The sequence below is a fragment of the Eschrichtius robustus genome, chromosome 6 (genome assembly GCF_028021215.1).
Source record: "Eschrichtius robustus isolate mEscRob2 chromosome 6, mEscRob2.pri, whole genome shotgun sequence".
Taxonomy (NCBI): domain Eukaryota; kingdom Metazoa; phylum Chordata; class Mammalia; order Artiodactyla; family Eschrichtiidae; genus Eschrichtius; species Eschrichtius robustus.
Window position 1 is genome coordinate 106802864 of NC_090829.1, and position 20235 is coordinate 106823098.

Genomic DNA, 20235 nt, shown 5'->3' on the forward strand with positions numbered 1-20235 from the left:
TTATGTATTTATTTATGGCTGTGTTGGGTCTTCGTTTCTGTGCGAGGGCTTTCTCTAGCTGTGGCAAGTGGGGGCCACTCTTCCTCGCGGTGCGCGGGCCTCTCACTGTCGCGGCCTCTCTTGTTGCGGAGCACAGGCTCCAGACGCGCAGGCTCAGTAACTGTGGCTCACGGGCCCAGCCGCTCCGCAGCATGTGGGATCCTCCCAGACCTGGGCTCGAACCCGTGTCCCCTGCATGGGCAGGCAGATTCTCAACCACTGCGCCACCAGGGAAGCCCCTAGACTTGTTTTTGAGAAAAGTTTATTTTCCTGACAATAGTCAATAGTCGCAGATAAATTTTAACAATCCCTTTTGTTTTCCTGGCTCTAGATGTGTGGTAGTGCCACCTGTTGGTATACTTGAAGCAAATGTCAAAATCATGAACCAAAAAAAAAAATCTACATGTTGGACATAGTATAAAGATGCATTAGAAAGAGCTAGAACAACATAGTATAAAGATGCATTAGAAAGAGCTAGAACATTAAATAACCTTGAATACTATTTGAGGTGCATAAAGTTACTTCACCTAATTTGTATGTATTTTATTTTTTAAAGATTCATTTTTAAATGCAGTAAAATTTTTCATCTCAGACCTTTAGCAAAGTTTTTTTTATAATTGTAAAACTTTCTAAACTTCCTAATGAGGAGTTTACAGCTTTAGCTACTAAAATTGTTTTTATTCAGTTTTTTGTTTGAAATTTTTATGAAATTTCTCTATACTTCTCAGCTTTCTCAAACAGAATATTCAAAACACAATTAATCTGATGCTTACTCATCAATGGCAAGCATGCCCTCAATCAACTTTCCACTCTATTTCCCAAGTCAACTGATGAGTTATCACTGCCTGACAGAGTATTTCATAATACTAGCCGCTCTGTTTCCCTCCAATTTTCTTTTTATAACCTCTTGTATTCATGGAAATTACCTAAACAATGAACAACTTTTAAAACAAAAATGTTAAACAATCGGAATGGAAGTATTAGTGTCAGCTTGCAAAAAAGCTTGCAATTTAATACTAGAGTATTTGTAGAGGGAGGAGAGAAGACAGATCTCTACCTTAGAAAGTTTTAATTGAATTTTCTGTAATAGATGAAGGAAACAAAAGTTTTAGCACCATGTATGAACTCTCAGTAACTGACTCTTTCACTCACCCCACTCCTTCAACATCTTTTGAACAACCGTTAACTGCTCTTTTCCTGGGTCAGAAAGATAAGTAGAGTAAAAATGGCAGAGCTGATTCACCCTGAAGGTGAATAGCATAGCAGACAAGTTTATATAAATGTAGTAGTTTCCTCATGTCAACTTTCTGAGCATTTCTAGAATCCCCTCTGGCAATCATCCCCCATTTAGTAAATATCTATGCCTTTATGCTGCTGTCCAGTTACACAGTGACCACCACTAAAGTATTGATACTTGGGACATTTACGGTCTCCATTAATGCAGTCATCAATATGTCATCACCTTCCTTGGACCAAAGACTATGGTAGCACTCTCTGCCTTCCTTTTGCTACATGGCTCTCAATATTTTTTGCTCCATTTTTAATAGTCAAATTTTAAGTGCTTTTACCATAAGCTACCTTAAATTCCTTTAGAAATAGTCTAGGTATAAAGATTAAACATATTCAATAAATAAATACCTGTTGTAGGCTTTTTTTCCCTTGAAGACCTTTTTCTAAAAAAATTATCCGTAGAACTAGTGACTTAATACATTCCTGGTTAAGGCTTTGCATGGTTGATCCTTTTCAAAACTTTGCTTAAACCAAAAGAAGACATATGAATGTGAGCTTTTTATCTACCTGATGTGTTAGTGGCAGGTTATGGGGAAGAAACAAGGTCTTGTGGACCCCTGGAATTCCACAATTTGTTTACTGCTTTTAGAACCCCAAATCAGAGCTGACCCTATGGGAAGTTAACAGTAAAGGTACCAGGACACATCTCATCTTGGTTTCTATTAGCATCACAACCCATTTTGACAAAAAAGAATCAAGCAGAATTTTCCAAACTTCTGTAGGCTTGCCAATGTAAACCAAATCTAATGTGATTTCTATAACAAAAAATATTTAATGCTTTGTAATGCTTATACGAAGCATTAAATCTACCAAAATGTAGCAAAGCCATGCATCATCACCTATCACTGTGGAGACACATTACTTGACCTGAATAGATAATGCTGTGTATTGATTCAAAGCATTAATCTCCTTTTAAGGAGAAAATTCACACTCTTGTCCTGTGTTGCTTTATTATTAAACGGTGGTCAATGCTGGCCATCTGCTTGACGAGCAACAGGAAAAGTGACTTTAATTCTATTGGACACTAATTTGTTGAGGATTTGAGTTGGCACGTCATTGAGGAAGCCTTCTTTCATTTCCTTAAACAGTTATCTCTTTATGTAAGTTTGCTAAAAGTACTTTTTCTGTCTCTAAAGAACTATTTTAAGAGATAGTTTTAGTCTGAATTAAAAACTTCAGCTTATCCCTTTACACTTAAAATTCTAAACCTATCCTTGGAGACTGACTAGCCCATCCTCAACACCTCACAATGTAGAATCTCTTCGTGAAAAACCACTCTGTAGGAGTAAAGTGGATATCTTTTGAAGATGCATGGATTACCCAAACTAGCAGAATGAGATTTAGTATAAATGAATACTAATTTAGCGAGAAATGTCTGCTTATATGACAGAAGGTTATTTGCTACAAGGAGATGATGACAAATTTTCTGTTTGTGTGTTATTAATGCTTATTGTGACTAACTAGTGGTTGTAGACTAATTCAAAGGTCGGAAGGTTAAGTGCAAGAGTGCCTATAGTAGCGAATGTCCAGTAAATGTCCTGATGGTCAAACACTAAAACTTGGGACCTTGGAAAGCACACTAAGTTTTTCCCAAGTCATAAAGATCCTGCGCTAGGAAATACAAGGACTCAAGCGTTGCCCCATTTGCCTACCTAAGCTGTGATCAGTGCTGGTGTAATTTGCCATGCTGGATACTGACTTGGCAGGTAAAGTTTTAACACCTAGTTATATTACTTACTATGGAGATTATAGGTAAATATAGACTCCACCAAACTTAAAAGCAATTTATGACATCGTGGTAAACAACCCTTGATTTTGAAATGATTTAAGTGTTTTCTCAAGTGTTTAAATCAAGTTGTTTGCAGTTTAAAACCGCCAACTCACCTAGGTAGACACGCACATTAAAATAGTAAAAATTATTATGTTTACCATGAAAGTCAGTATTTAAGCAATTTTCTTATTAATAGTTACTTTTAAAAACATTTTGATGGAATATTTACAAGATGGAGAAATGTGACAATGTTACTTAATTCTTCCCTCAAACAATAACTGTGCATTCTATAAATATGCCTATCCTCTTTCTGACATCTGTGTCAGGACATTTCCTGAGTTACTTTTGACACAGGCAGTGCTTTGGCAATATTTGCAATTTGAGAGGAAACTGCAAAAATGTTTCAAGTAACCACATAGATGACTTGAATCATACCTCAGGGAAGAGGATGAAAAACCAGCTTTAGACAATGTTTCATTCTAGGCACACATTTGTAAAATCAGATTGTAGGATATTATAACATTGGTGGCCTGTTTCTTTTTTTATTTCAAATCCTTTTTCACTATAATATTTTGGCTTAAGCTTGTGTTATCATGAAAGCATCTATTGCCTAATTCTACTATAAGATTTGCACTTCTCCAGATGTGATATGACTTAAGATATTGACAAGCAGCAGAAGTAATCACATATCTGATCATCTGGAATATGTCACTACCTGTGTTAGTATATAAACTTGGAAACCATTTATGGGCAGATCATGGAGAATTCTTTATCTTCAATATAATACAATACAATTTGTGATACATTTAATACGTGCAGCTAGTACATTCAGTTTTACATTTATACTCAAATAATTTTAGTTATAATTTTACTTTAAAGTCTATTTTAAACTCTTTGAAATCCTGAAATCAAAACATTCTGGTATAATCTCATAGGTTGTATACTTTCTATGCATTTTACATCTTCCAGTTCTGGATAGGGATATTACATGAAGGAAGGTATTGTTTTTACAAATAGTAAGAATAATTCAGCTAGCCAATAATCTTGAACACTGATGATTAATAGCTGTATTAGTTAGTGTTCTGTAGAGAAACCAAACCCACAGAATTATAGTGTGTGTGGGTGTGTGTATTTAAAGGAATTGGCTCCTGTGATTATGGGGACCAACAAGTCTGAAATCTGTAAACATCTGGCCTATTGGAAACTCAGGCAGGAGTTGGGATTGAGTCATGAGGCAGAATTTCTTCTCTGAAATCTCAGTTTTTGCTCTTAAAGCCTTCAACTGATTGGATTAGATCGATCACATTATTAAAGGGTCGTCTCCCTTTCTTAAAATCAACTGACTGTAGGTGTTAACCACGTCTATAAAATACCTTCACAGCAACACCTAGATTGGCACTTGATTAAATCACTGGGTACTACAACCTAGCCAAACTGCCATAGAAAAAGAACCACCACAGAAGCTAATGGAATTAATTTCTCCTTATTACCATTTTTTCTCTATTACCTTTCCAAAACCTTTGAATGAAAAGACAAAATGGCATGGTCATAAGGGGAGGTTGCTACTTTTGAAAAGCTGCTACACTTAAACGGTTGTTAAAATGAAATTACTTCCCTTAAAGAATGAATTTTTACTCGCTTTTTGTTTAACAAACTGGTTTGGGCAGAAGTGAAAAATAGAGAGGAGTAAATGCTCTGAAAATGGAATGACTAATGTAAGAGACACCATTGCAGAAAGAAAGAAGAGTATGTATGTTTCTAACAAGTTCAAAAAACAGAAGCTTTAAAAGAGCAATTATTCAAATGAAGGACCTGAACTGGTTAGTGATGTGAATTACAGGACATATACCCTGTTTTTTTCCTAACGTATATTTTTTTTCTTATTGGGGCAGTAGAGATTTGGGAATATTTAGTTAAACCAAACAAATTCTTGAGAAATATATGAGTTTGTTTCACTTTCTAAATAAGAACTTCTAATTCCTACATTGCACAGATGGAATTCCTTACACCTGCTCTGCGTTATTATGATGGTTTAATTCAACTAGCACTCTGCATATGTGCATGCTGCAGCATTCACCAGTGCAATGTCTCTGAGACAGATATTGTGAGCTTTCGTCAGCATCTCCCGGATGGTAGATTGATTTATTGTTAGAACACTGGTAAGAGAATATTTCTGATACTATCACAACCAACAACAAAAAACAGACAGCAAACTACCAATTCTCCTTTCACCCGCATTGCAACCCCATTCTGCCCAACTTTCTTTCCTCTTACTCTTCTTCCTTTCATAACTCCTATGCTGCAACCATATAGTTGGCTATTAACAGGCATGACAGTTAACATCTATAGACCCTTTTTATAAAAAGAACTGTGGGCCTAGGTTAGACGACTCCTTCTGAAAAGCCTTCTAGAACCAAGAGTAAATCATCTAAGGAATCTGCTGAATTCTCAGCAGTCTATATAACTTCAGAAGTCCCTGATTGCTCTAATGTTCCTAAGCAATGTCAGCATGATTGTGCCCATCAGACATTTTTAATATTTCCTTCCTGAATGGTAGCCTTCAAAATAAGTTATATTTGTATCAATGGAGAGGGAGGATTGAGGAATTCACATTGAGTTTGATATTCTTCCATATTGGTCTCTTCAGATCACAAATTAAGAGAGGTCAAAAAATCATTAAATAGTTGAAAGGCCAAAAAAAAATGACCAATAAACAAACAAATAATCAATAAACATCCTCATTAGTAATGAAAAAGAATCAAGTTAAAGAGCAATAATCAGATACTATATTCTTTCCATCTCTCTATACATATTGTTCAATACTTCAAGGGTATGTTGAGACCTTCACACTCATAAATAGCTAGTCAGAGTGTAAATTTAAAAATCCTTTACAGAATGTAATTTTGTAATCTCAATTACCAAATTACAATCCTTAAAATATTCTGATCTTTTGAAGAATTCATTTTCATAACAATTCATTTTTAGTAGTCTAGTCTAAGGGAGCAATCATAGATGTTAACAAATATTTATATACAAAGATTTTCATTGCAGCATTATGTGTAATTTGTCAAATATTGAAATTGTCCTAAATGTTCAATAATAAGTTAACATTAACAAATACAATAATATAAAGGGAACCCTCCTACACTGTTGGTGGGAATATAAATTGGTACAGCTACTATAGAGAACAGTATGGAGGTTCCTTAAAAAACTAAAAATAGAGCCAGCATATGACCCAGCAATCCCACTCCTGGGCATATACCTGAAGAAAACCATAATTCTAAAAGATACATGCACCCCAATGTTCATTGCAGCCTATTTACAATAGCCAGGACATGGAAGCAACCTAAATGTCCATCAACAGAGGAATGGATAAAGAAGATGTGGTACATATATACACTGGAAAATTACTCAGTCATAAAAAAGAACAAAACAATGCCATTTGCAGCAACATGGATGGACTTAGAGATTGTCATATTGAGTGAAGTTAGTCAGACACAGAAAGACAAATATCATATGATATCGTTTATATGTGGAATCTAAAAAACGGTACAAGTGAACTTATTTACAAAAGAGAAGTAGAGTCACAGAAGTAGAAAACAAACTTATGGTTACCAGGGGATGGGGGGTGGGGAGAGGAGGGATAAATTGGGAGATTGGGATTGACATATACACACTACTATATATAAAATAGATAGCTAGTAAGAATCTGCTGTATAGAGCAGGGAACTCTATTCAATACTCTGTAATGGCCTATATGGTAAAAGAATCTAAAAGAAAGAGTGTATATATGTATATGTATAACTGATTCACTTTGCTGTACACCTGAAACTAACACAACGTTGTAAATCAACTATACTCCAATAAAAATTTTTTACAAATTACTATAAAAAAAAAGATATATGATGAAACATTATATAAACATCAAAAATACCTTTTTTAAAGTTTTTTAAAATATTGAGAAATGATCATACTATTATATAAAAAGATGATATAAATATATATTGACAGAAAGTATTAACCAAATTATATTTGACAAACTAAACAAATATTTCCTAATGTTTTTCATGTCTCTTCTGTCTTAGTCTTTCCTTTGTTATATGGGCAAATGTCATTTGGAAAAGAAAAGGCTATGAGACAGGGGACTAGAATGAAAGAAGTTAAAAATAGCCTTTCTGATCGCCAGAGAAGGGGCCCATGGTTAAAATGGTTGCTATTATTCCCAACATGCCAGATCTTAGGCTTTAACCAAGCACCGGACTTTCTAATCCTGCACAGAGAAGAAAGAAACCAATGTAAAAGCATTATGTTAAGTGGTTTTGCATCAATTATATATAGATATATAAGATATATAATATATAAGATAAGATATATAGTATATATAATAAATACACATATGTATATTACAACTATACATGTATATCTAAGGTTGTAAAAAATAACTAAGGGGTTTTAGTTTCTTTGATCATTATTTTCCTTTATCCTTAACATTTTTGTTTGCTAATAATGATATTTACTTTTACTCTTAATAATTTATGTACGTGTGTGTGTGTGTATATATATATATATATATATATACACATACATATATATATGTATATAAAATCTATACTACCCTTCTCTCCAGGGATAGAAAGTATACCTGTCTAAGACATAGCAGGCTTGTGCCGTAGAGGTGGTCTTTGTTAAGGATGTGTGAAACCCTGAAATTACTGGGCAAATAAAATGGTTATAATTTGAAATTTATGTATATTTAAACTTAGATCTCAAATACTAAATTTAATAAAAATTTACATAGCTGTCACAATCTAGTTAATAAAAGGAAGAAACATACCTGTTCATTTTGATCAATATTTTACAAAACAATATTAAAAATCCTTCAATCCCTAAGGTAACATAGGCAAGTCTTGATAATGGTTAGGTTGTTTTTATTTTGTTCCCATTAAGCTTTAGAAGGTGAATGTCATTGCCCTCTTCCATGCTTTGCCTGTGTTCTTAGCCTCTCAGTCACAAGCTGTCCCACCAGGATGCCCAAATTAAGTATTCCCACCATCCAATCCTAAAGTCCAAGTCAATATATACCTGTTATATGTCCACTTGGGGTTCTGTTCTATATAAATCTGACAAGTTATGGTTATGATGGGCCATAATTATATTTCCTCAACCATGCCCGAGATGCATCACATAGAGCCCTATATCCCAGTTTACCCAGTTCACACCTGTTACCCAGGATAATTTTGAATAGAATCCATTTGCTTCTAAAGGCTGTCCATATTTGGATGATAAATTATATGGTCACCTTAATCATAACAGAAAAGGACTATTTGAATAAAGAGATAAGCAGTGCTTATTATCAAAGACCTGTCAGTAGAGATAATTATCAGGGAGTAAGAAAGGTGTGGTCAATAACATAATGTAAGCAGCTATATTAATTAGCCTTCATGTAGAACTAGTCCTGATATGACTTAGTGTCAGAAATTGAATTGCTCTGTGCATCATGATGATTTACTCATCCTATTTTTGTCACTGATTAAAGTAACTTTTTGAACCTTGATTTCCTCATCTGTAACCAAGACTAATATCTCCCATACTAATTACCCAGAATGGATTGTGTAATTTAGTAAATTATTTATCTTAAGTTCATTGGAAGAGAAAATATGCAACATTATTTTACAAAGATTCGCCTCTTACGGTCACATCTACTCTGGTTACTTCTATTTTTAATTAATGCATCTCATTCTTTGTACTTTCATGAAGCATTATGATTTATCCTGTATCTTCCTAAGAAGGCTGATTTCCTTCTAACCAAAGGGGTTAAGTTTGATTTTTTTTTAAAACTTCCCATGAAATTATTCATTTCATTTTCAAATATAATCTTTTAGATTTTAATACTAAATATTAATTGAAGAAGGTGTAGATATTCTTTCTACAAGCTATGCATTCAGTAAATGGGATAATGCAGCATCACAAATGAACATTTAAAACCAACAGATGTCCTTATGCCAGCATCTAGCTCCTCCAAATGCAACGGATGAGGCCAGGGAGTAGATGGAAACAGACATGATTCTTGCTTATCTCAAAGGTGTAATTTAGAAAATGTAGAAAAACCATTATTCTAAAGAAAAATACACATGAAGAAATTTTAAAAGGATTATATAATAGTAATATTCTTTTTAGTTTTTTTAAAAGAATTATTCAACATGCTCCAGCTCCTCTCCACATCTCAGATTATTTCTTTGCTTATTTACTTGGATAAAGTTACATTTGGGATTTTTAAAAGAACCAATATTTGAAAACAGTAGTGTAATTAGGATATTGCCCAAGTGGCCATGGAGACAGGAGGGAAAGCTGTCCCGATTGCTCCTTGCGTTCCCTCCAACATCCTCTGCTGCTTTTCTCGTTTGGTCATAGAGTTCTGCCAGCCTAATTGCCTTTCCTCCAGTTCAATTACTGCTCATTCTTCAATGCTGGATTACAGCCTCAAATTTTCCATAAATAATTTTCATAATGACTTCAACTTGAACAATATTTTCTTTTCACAATCTCCTTTAAGTAAGTCTTAGAATTTAGGCTAAAATACTTTTTGAAGAAGTTCATTTATATTTTTCTTCTTACTTTTTCCATATTTTCTTTCTCCATCTTCTCTTCCCATCTCTTCAAGTGCTTCCATGACTTTTATGGCAAGACTTTCTAGGTTATGTTTCCAAAAATCTAAGCACTTGAGGGGGAAGGGAGATGGGAGCCTTCAAACTCTTCGGGCTAAGAGAATACATTAGCGGTATTAGTGGTGTCAGTATTGAAGAGGAGACTAGCAGACAACTCCTTGGCAGGAGCCAAGGACCTCAGGAAGGATAGACACAAGTGCTTGAAGAGGTTTAATTCACACCCAGCACTACTGCACCAAAGATTTATGTTTCTCAATAATGGCAGAAGTGTAACGATGAAGGCCTGAAGTGACCATGTAGATTGGAACAAAAAGTATCTAAACAGTAACCAGTGTGATCACATCTTCAGGGACTAAGGACCCCTGAAAAAAGAGTGGGGATGTGGATTTTCAAGAATGTCTTATATTACATTTCCCACAAGTCTTATGAGATGGGGGCTTTGAGTTTAAAAGGACACTACTTATAGAAATTAACAACTATAGTCTTTCTTGTACAGCTGAATTTCTGAATGGAAATGTATAGATGTTTTGAAATTGTTTTATAGAGCCTCGTGGGAAGAAATTATGCCCTATCATGATTCTTCATATTAAAGTAGAGCTGGTGGGAAGCAGTTTCTTACAAATTTCTTGATGCTTTAAGTCTCATCCTCGTACACCAGCTTTAGAGTTCAGACACCTCGGTGGTAACTCCAGGTCTGTCATTTCCTCATTGTGAGAACTCGAAGAAGCTGTCTAACCTCTCTGGACCTGTTGTATTTGAGCTCTTGTTCTCTACAACATAGATAAGGCAGAAATCTCAGATCCCTTCCCCAGAATTGTGTTTTCCAACTTCACTTTTGGTAGGTGGTTGGGTGGAGAAGGAAGTCTTTTAGAAGAAACACTCATTGAAGTTATGCTGTGGCATGTGATTGTTGTTTTTGAGAGAACTTGCTTTGCCTTGTAGATGTTCCATTCCCAATGTCATAGGTACTGTTTTTCTATGTAGCAGGCAAGTGTCTCCTGGAGCATGACACCTTCAAATGTACAAGGTGGAGATGGGTCCTTGTGGTGAGAGTAGAGAGGAAGGGAAACATGGAACAGGGACCGCCAAAAGATTTGTAGGCTTCCATCCAGAGCGGTCTCTGTAAGGTTTGCTTTTTATGAATATCCCTACCTACACCAATTACCACTCAATTTCTTTACTTTCCTCTACTCCAAACTTCTTTTAAAAAGTCTGAATTTCAGCTTCCAATTTCCAGTCTCTCTTTTACTCTGTTACTAAGTGATCCAGCTTTATATTGGATAACTGTTGATTTTTCCTGCCCAATGTCTTTATTTTCTTCTTTAATTAAGCTTCAATATTTTTTTGGATAGCTATACCTTTTGTTAATTGTGTGAATATATACAGTTTAGTGTGGTCACTAAACCCAAGGTCCCGACTATTACTAAGCAAGCATTCACTTTACCATACCAGCAACACAGGTCTGGTATAGATTCACCAACGTATTTATCCTTGTTTGTTTCTATTATCTGAAGATTTCTTTTTCCTTCTTTCTCTTTATTTCTTTTTCTTTCTTTCTTTCTTCCTTCCTTCCTTTCTTTCTTTCTTTCTTCCTTTCTTTCTTTCTTTATCTTTCTTCTCTCTCTCTCTTAGTTATATATGTTTAAAAAACTCTTTATTTTATGCAGCATTTCCATTTGTTGCAGAAAGTTTTCTGGGTTATATGAGTGACATTTTTTCAGAACTGCAAGTATTAAAAATTAGTGTATTTATGGTGATTTTGATATACAGACCTTTATATATGTATGTAAAGCTAAATCTGAAAGTCTTTTCTTTAAAAAAATCCTTTTATTTTTTCTTTGAAATTTCCATCATGAGATTAAAAAATCACCTATAAATTCTACTTGTAAGACAACATTTTTAAAAATAATAGACACTTTAATCCATGTGTACTTATTTGATATATGCTCCAAAGTGAAACTCTTTTTCCAACGTATTTTTCAATAGTGAGCCAAATGTCACAGGACCATTTACTAAATAACTCTTTCTTTTCCTACTGATTCGTAAAGGCATCTACATCAAAAACAAAATTCTCACATTGATACTTGTATAAATTATTTTGAAATTATTAGTAGAATTTGACAAATTATTGTAAGTATAAAAGATTAAAAACTGTCTTGTCAGAAAAGAATTTCGTTTTAATGTTTTTAAGTTAACAATCTTACCTTCTCTGTTTTATGTTTCAAAGTGTTACAAGTGACCTTTTACAGGTGATGGGTATTGATTTGAATATGCTGATGAAATTGCTTGGTTTGCAAGATGTTTGATAAAAAAATGAAACCTTAAACTACCAACTGTGTTTGAACAGATGATGTTTTTCTGCTTAATGCACCAATATTCATTAAACAGAAGTATGTGTCCAAAGTTCAGGTATGAATAAAAATGAAATGGATTTTCTCGGTGCTTACATGTTAATCTCCATTAGGTCATCGTTTCTCAATATCTTTATGATTTGTACTTTGTTCTTCAATATAAAAAGAGCAATTAAAATATTACAAAGCTTCCCTGAACTCTGAAGAACTTTTGTTCTCATTACTAATCATTTTTAAACTGGAATTCTGTAGTTAGCTTTACAAACTTGCGTAATTGGCTAATTCTAGGAACTTGTTCTATTCCTATTTTCATCCATCTTATTTCCCTGAATTATCTCTCCAGATTATGGATATCAAATACAAGTAAAGGATATACTAAGAAGAATAATTTAAAAAGACAAAATTCTTTGTAATATTTTACATGGTGCTTACTATATCATAATTACCTGAATCATATGATGTGGTATATTTGTCTTTTATATCTATCACATGTGAAGCACGACCAGAGTTTCCTGCTATATATGTCTCATGTGTCTGTTCCTACCTACCGTTACACAAGATTCTCAGTGGATCTTTTAAACACATGGCCTATCATTAACCCTCTCTTGTCCCTTCATCTCCCTTCCCCCAACTCCCTCTTGCTTTTCCCCTTCACTTTTCCCCTCACCCTCTCCAAACTATTTGACCCCTTGGAAAATATGTAGAGTTAAAGTAAGGCAAGTAAGAAACATGTTTATTTCACTATGTATCAACTAGTCAATACATTTGTTTATTAAAGGGAAATGTATTTTGCAAAATAATTGTCATGTGTTTTTTATATTTTGTAAATTTTATCAGTATTTTAATCACTCATCATTCATGACGTCTGATTCATTGACTCAATTTTTCATTAGAAATAGAATTATCATATTCACTTTAATATATAATGTATTTTTAAATGATCTTATTTCATACAGTGAAGTAATTAGGTGATTCTGACCATATTCAGTTTCATAGATGACTCCATTAAAACTCACTTTTTAATTTTCATTCTTCCATAGATCCTAAGAATATCAGTGTCATTGGTTTTATGACATTTATTGGTTTTATTTATTTTCTGGGTTCAACTTTATTGTCATAAACATTTCCAAGCCAGTTATTGTTTTACTAAGATTCATTATTTATCATTATTTAAAATTCAAAATTTAGCTAATCTAGCTTTAAAAAATTCTGTCAAAACACTTTGTTTACACTCTACATGTTCTCTGAGAACCGTGGGAAGAACAGCTTTATCCTCAGAGATAGTTCCTTTCTTTAATGTACAACAGAGTGGTTTTCATTTGCAGAATCAATCTGGTTCAAGGCAGGTGTCTCAGTGAAAGAAATTCTAATTTTATTTACCCTTTATTGAACCTTTCATTTTTTCTTAATTAAACTTCAAGGCGCCTGTCAGGAGTAATGTAATTACCTTCGTTTTTATTCAGAGACCTAAGATCTAGGCAGCTAATTATTCATAAAAAATATATATGTATACACATACATACACATACACAGGACACAAACATATATGGTTAATTGCTAAATTGTTTTAATCTGTTCTCTCCATTTTCCCCTGCAGAAACAAATGCACTTTACTTGCTTAATAAGACACCCAATAAAGAATTGAAATTACCTCCACAGACTTGTTCAGTTACTACACTGAAAGAGTTCTTGTACTGGATGAAAATATATGTGGAGAGATTAAGATTTTTAAAGTAAGTGCAAGTCAGAATATTTAGATATTTCTGTGATAGTAACACTACAAGAAACATAAAGGAAGTATTTTCAACTAAAGAAATATAAATAACAAATTTACATTTAATAATTTATATATCTAACAATGTTGGGAAAATATAGAACAGAGATCAGCATAAAATCACTTGGATATTGTTAAAATTACACTCAATTAAATAACATATGCTGGGGTAACATGATATATTTCAAAACACTTAGCACAAATGGGTCACAGAGTAGATGTTCAATAAAAAATAATTGAATCTGGGCTTCCCTGGTGGCGCAGTGGTTGAGAGTCTGCCTGCCAATGCAGGGGACACGGGTTCGAGCCCTGGTGTGGGAGGATCCCGCATGCCGCGGAGCAACTAGGCCCGTGAGCCACAATTACTGAGCCAGCGCGTCTGGAGCCTGTGCTCCGCAACAAGAGAGGCCGCGATAGTGTGAGGCCCGCGCACCGCGATGAAGAGTGGCCCCCGCTTGCCGCAACTGGAGGAAGCCCTCGCACAGAGGCGAAGACCCCACACAGCCAAAAATAAATATAAAAATAAATAAGTAAATAAAAGAGCCTTCCCTAAATTAAAAAAAAAAAAAAAAAAGAAAGAAAAAAAAAATAATTGAATCTGAATTCAAATTAGAAAACGTCTTATTGTTTACAATAAAAGAATGTTCTTTCCTAATAATTGGGCACTAACCAGAACTGTGTGCCTGTGAGCCAAGAGCAGCCCTCAGCACTATTCTTAAATAATGACCCTCAGGCACTGGGGTTTTTCAATAAATTTAGTTATGCTGCTACTTAGTTCTCCCACATTCATCAAGCCATTCATTTTTCCCCCATTTTAATCATTGACTGAAAATAGATATAGCCACATCTGATTCAGAATAATATAGAATTCTGAAAGTTTAGGTTATTAGATCTGTTTCTCAAATGATCACACAAATTTAAAAACTTTATCTGCTCTTGACATTGCTGCCTGATAAGTAGGAAATATAAAAGTAGCATAAACATGGTAGTAAAAAAAAGAAAAAAAACAAAGCATAGGATAAGCAGAAGAGGAGTAAATGATATAGATAACATTTCAGGAGAGGTAGTCTTAAAGCAGAACATAGTATTAATTTGTCTTCTAAAAGCCTTCTAATTCATTATGATCTATAATGCCTAGCTTACCGTCACTTTAAGAACATGTTTTTCTTCCAGTTTTATTGAGGTATAATTGACATATAGTACTGTATAAGGTTAAGGTGTACAGTGTAATGATTTGATTATTTATATGCATCATGAAATGATTACCACATTAACTTGAGTGAAATATTTTTTAGCAAACGTTGTGAATCACGCATAAATAACTGAATTTTTTAGTTGACATATTCCAGCCCCACTCAAACAGAACACAAAATACTGAGGCAATCCCAAATAATCAAACTTAGCCTTTGATCTCTATCAGAGGAAATGAAACACCTTTCTTTCTCCTACTTTGCACCCCTGTTTACCTTGTCCCCCTTCTACAACCCCTACATTAGATTATCTTGTGTCCTGAACTAAGCCACAGCCAGATGATTATAATTAAATAATCTCACTGCAGTAACTAAGGAAAGCATTCGCTTCTTTCATCTTCAGAGATACCTAAATGAAAAAAGGAGTCAGACTCACTCGGCACAGTATCAATTAATTTGCTGTGTTCTGTATACATTTCTTGTTACACCACATGATATCCTTGTGTCACCCAATAAGACTACTAAGGAGCTAATCTTTTTTTTTTTTACACCATGAGTGTAAGGAATAAAAATATAATTTCTAATTTAGGTTCAAATAGCAAACACCTCTTGTGAAAGATTTACTCACTCCAAAACGTACCTCTATGCATCATGTATTAACGCTGTCTAATGAAACTTGGAGCAAAGATGTTTTCCAACTAAATTTTAATTCAAGCACAGCAGTCCATTGTTTAGACAAGACTTACTCTATTAAGTGAGTGAGGCAAATAATAAATCTACCCATGAACTATAGTACAACAGAGATATGGCCCTTGTGGAAGAGCATCATTCCTAAGTCAATGTCTCACCTTGACATTTATTTCCCATAAGTACCAAGTTTACCCTTTAGACAGCATTAAGAAAGCATTCATCTTCAGCAAGGCTGCAAGTCATTGACATTATCTCTTCCTTGGGCAATAAAGAACCTTGATTTCTGGATACGAAAGAATTTAAGCAAGAATAAACTGCATAATGCACACATTCGTTGCTGCTTTCACAATCAACAAAGAGCTAAATATGACATGCATGACTGCTGCATGTTTTGAATAATGTCTGCTTCCAATGTAACAGAGTTTCTTTTCAAGCCATATGTCTGTATAATCTTTTCTTTAAAAACTGGTTGGAGTAAAATCTATCATCTTCTCCAATGTTGAGTTGTGGGAATACTACATTTTATTGTCACTTACACTAACTGAATAAATTAATTTAGATTCATTTTCATATGCTGATGGGAATCCCCCATCTTAATTCCTTCTCCTCTCTCTCTCTCTCAATCTCTCTCTGTTTATATATAGAGAGAACATATGTAACATATATATAAATAAATATATATATATATATATATATATATATAAATTCTAGTTAGTTCAAAGTGATTTGAATTACAAATTGGTAAAGAAAGAATATTAACATTAATTGAACATATTGAATAGGGTTAAATTATTTAGTAGTGCCAGTCCATTACCCCACAAGAAATAATATCTATATTATTCATGTAATACACCTGGGAACTAATATAGGTTTGTACAGAGACCCATATGCTGAGAAGGTGAGAATACTACATCTTGTAGAGAATTAGCTCTTTTTCCATGTTTTCTCCCTGAAGTCATGTGACAAGCAAAAAGTCTAAATATAAAGATACGTAGAAAGAGTCAGGGAACTATAGTTAATAAATCTCAAAATCAATACACCTTTTCCTTATACAATAAAAGGCAGTATTACGTAGCTTGTTCAGGCTTTAAATGGATTGCTTGGATTCCTATACCATCTCCGTTACTTACTGTATGACTTTTGGTAAGTCTTTAACCTCTCTATTCCTCAGTTTCCCAGTCTGTAAAACAGTGCCTAGGTTGCTGGATTAATGTGAGGATCAAAGAAAATAATAACCATAAAGCACATAGGCTTAATAAGCATAAATGTTTATTTTAAAATTCACATATTAATAATTGTTAACATTTATAGAGAACTTATTAGTATTATCTCCATTTTATAGAAAAAGTAAACTGAGACACTGTAAGGTGAAGTTACTTTCCTGTCACTTCATAGCTATTAGGGTGTCAAGCTTGAGTTCAAGCCCAAGTATTTTGGCTCCAAAATCTATCTACATGCTGAACTATTACTTTATTTCTCAACTCATGCAAAAATGTAGAAAAATTAAGAAAAAAGATTTCACTTCTATTACCTGGAGACAAATAGATTTGAGTATTATTTCCTAATAACATAACAGCATTTTTTCTGGGTTTATATATTTTTGTCAAAATGTGATTATTCTGTCAAAACTCAGTTTATTTTTAAAAAATAATTGTTTAGTTAATTGAAGAGAAGCTACAATGAATGAACCAAACTAACAAATGTGCCTCACCAAGACGTCTGCTATATTTTCTTTTATTACCTTAACTTGAAGTGGATTTTTCTGCTTATTTATCTGATAGTTTTCAAATTATGCTATAATTTTCTTTAGTGTCTAAGCAATTATAAATGAACTCTATTGCAGCATTATTTACAACAGCCAAGATATGGAAGCAACTTAAGTGTCCATCAATAGATAAATGAATAAGATACAGTGTATGTATACAGTGGAATATTACTCGGCCATAAAAAAGAATGAAATTGTGCCATTTGTGACAACATGGATGGACCAAGAGTGTATTATTCTAAGTGAAATAAGTCAGGCAGAGAGAGACAAATACTGTATGATTTCATTGAGTTGTGAAATCTAAAAAACAAAACAAATGAACAAACATAACCAAACAGAAACAGAGTCATAAAACAGAGGAAAAACAGGTGGTTGCCAGAGGGGAGGTGAGTGGAGGGAGAGAAATAGGTGAGGGAGATTAAGAAGTACAAAGTTTCAGTTACAAAATAAATGTCACAGTTGTGAAATATATAGTATAGAGACTATAGTCAATAATTATGTAGTATCTTTGTATGGTGACAGATGACAACTAGACTTATCAACGTGATCATTTTGAAATGTATAGAAATATCAAATCACTATGTTCTATACCAGAAATTAACATAGTGTTGTAGGTCAATTATACTTCAAAAACAAATAAAACTCATAGAAAAAGAGACCAAATTTGTGGCTACTAGAGGTGGGGGTTAGGGGAAAGAGCAATTGGATGAAGGTAGTCAAAAGGTACAAACTTCCAGTTATAAGAAAAATAAATACTAGGGATGTAATGTACAACATGATAAAGATAATTCACTCTGCTTTATGTTATATATGAAAGTTGTTAAGAGTGTAAGTCCGAAGAGTTCTCATCATAAGGAAAAAACTTTTTTTGCTATTTCTTTAATATTGCATCTATATGGGATGATGGATGTTAAGTAAACTTGTTGTGGTAATCATTTCATTATATATATAAGTCAAATCATTATGTTGTGCACCTTAAACTTATACAGTGCTGTATATCAATTATATCTCAGTAGAAAAATGTTTTAAATAAATCAAATCTAGAAACATAATGCATACGCCAGCTTAAAATGTTAAGAGGAATTTTTTAAGGCTCCAAAATAACAAAAAACAACAAAAACAAAAACAAAACCCCTAGACAAAAGAGAATTTTAAAACTTAAAATCATTAAGAAATGCACAAAGGAAAACATCAACATATTTAGTTCATGCACAAAAAATTATATATGTCAATATCCAATATAAATTTAAAAGACAAACAAGAAATTTTAAAAAATTTAATCATTAAATGATGGAAACAATGAAAATGAAACAATGACAATTAAAATTAATGTTTTAATATATTTAAAAAACACATACAAATTGATAATAAAAATCAATATTAAGTAAAAAGGCAAAACAACATCTGTTATCAACAAAACAATAAATACATATAGCTAATATAAATATGAAAATATAGCATATTAGCAATAAAAATGCAAATTAAATTAATAAAATGCTATTGTCTTAAGTGACTAATAGAGCTAAGTGTTTAAAATTTAGTTTATTAATACCATTGAGAAAGCAACAAAAATGTAAGATTTACTCTACTGAGGCTATTATGAAATTGCAGAACAGCATCAGTCACATTTTAAGGGTGTCTTCCCAGGTAGCAATCCATCCCTCATTGTCTACAAATGCCTGAGCGCTTCCAGTGCAACCCAATCCATTCACAAATGTGGACACAGGGAACCATGTTGTGCTTCTGGAACACAACAAAAGCCATGGCCAATCAGAATGTTTCTCTCATAAATGTAGACTGAGAAATGGCAAAATAATCTCTTTGGTTAAAAGCTTAAGGTGTGATCTGGAGATCTGTTAAGTGGCCATAGATGGACTCAACCTAGGTTGTGTTGTAGAGAGTTAAAAAGTGAGAGACACAGAGTAAGGGAGATAGGAGAGTCAGAGAGATGTGGCAGATGGCTTTCATTTCCTATTCAGTCCCTCCCTATGGCCTGACCTCTGTGAGATCCAAGAATCCTCTGTATCACCTAATAATAAACAATTATTTTTTGCTCAACTTGTTCCTGGTATTTGAAACCAAATCATAATAGAACAAATTGTTTGAAAAATAAACTTGGAAGACAAGCCACAGACTGGGAAAAATTATTTGCTAAAGACATATCTGATAATGGATTGTTATCCAAAATATACAAAGAACCCTTAAAATTCAACAATAAGAACAAACAGCAACCCAATTTAAAAATGGACAAACGATCTGAACACTTTACTGAAGAAGATATACAGAAGGCAAATAAATATGAAAAGATGCTCAACATCATATGCCATCAGGGAATAGTAAATTAAGAAAACAATGAAATACTACTGCATACCTACTAGAATGATCACAATCCAAAATACTGACAGCACTAAATGCTGAGGAGGACGTGGAAGCAACATGCACTCTCATTCACTGCTGGTGAGAATACAAAATGGTACAGCCACTTTGGAAAACAGTTTGCCACTTTCTTACAAAACTAAACATATTCTTACTATACAATCCAGCAATCTTGCTCCTTGGTATTTATCCTAAAGAGCTGAAAACTTATGTCCACACAAAATCTTGCACACAGGTGTATACCCCAGCCTTATTCAAAATCGCCAAAACTTGGAAGTAACAAGATGTCCTTCAGTAGGTGAATGGATGAACTGTGGTACATCC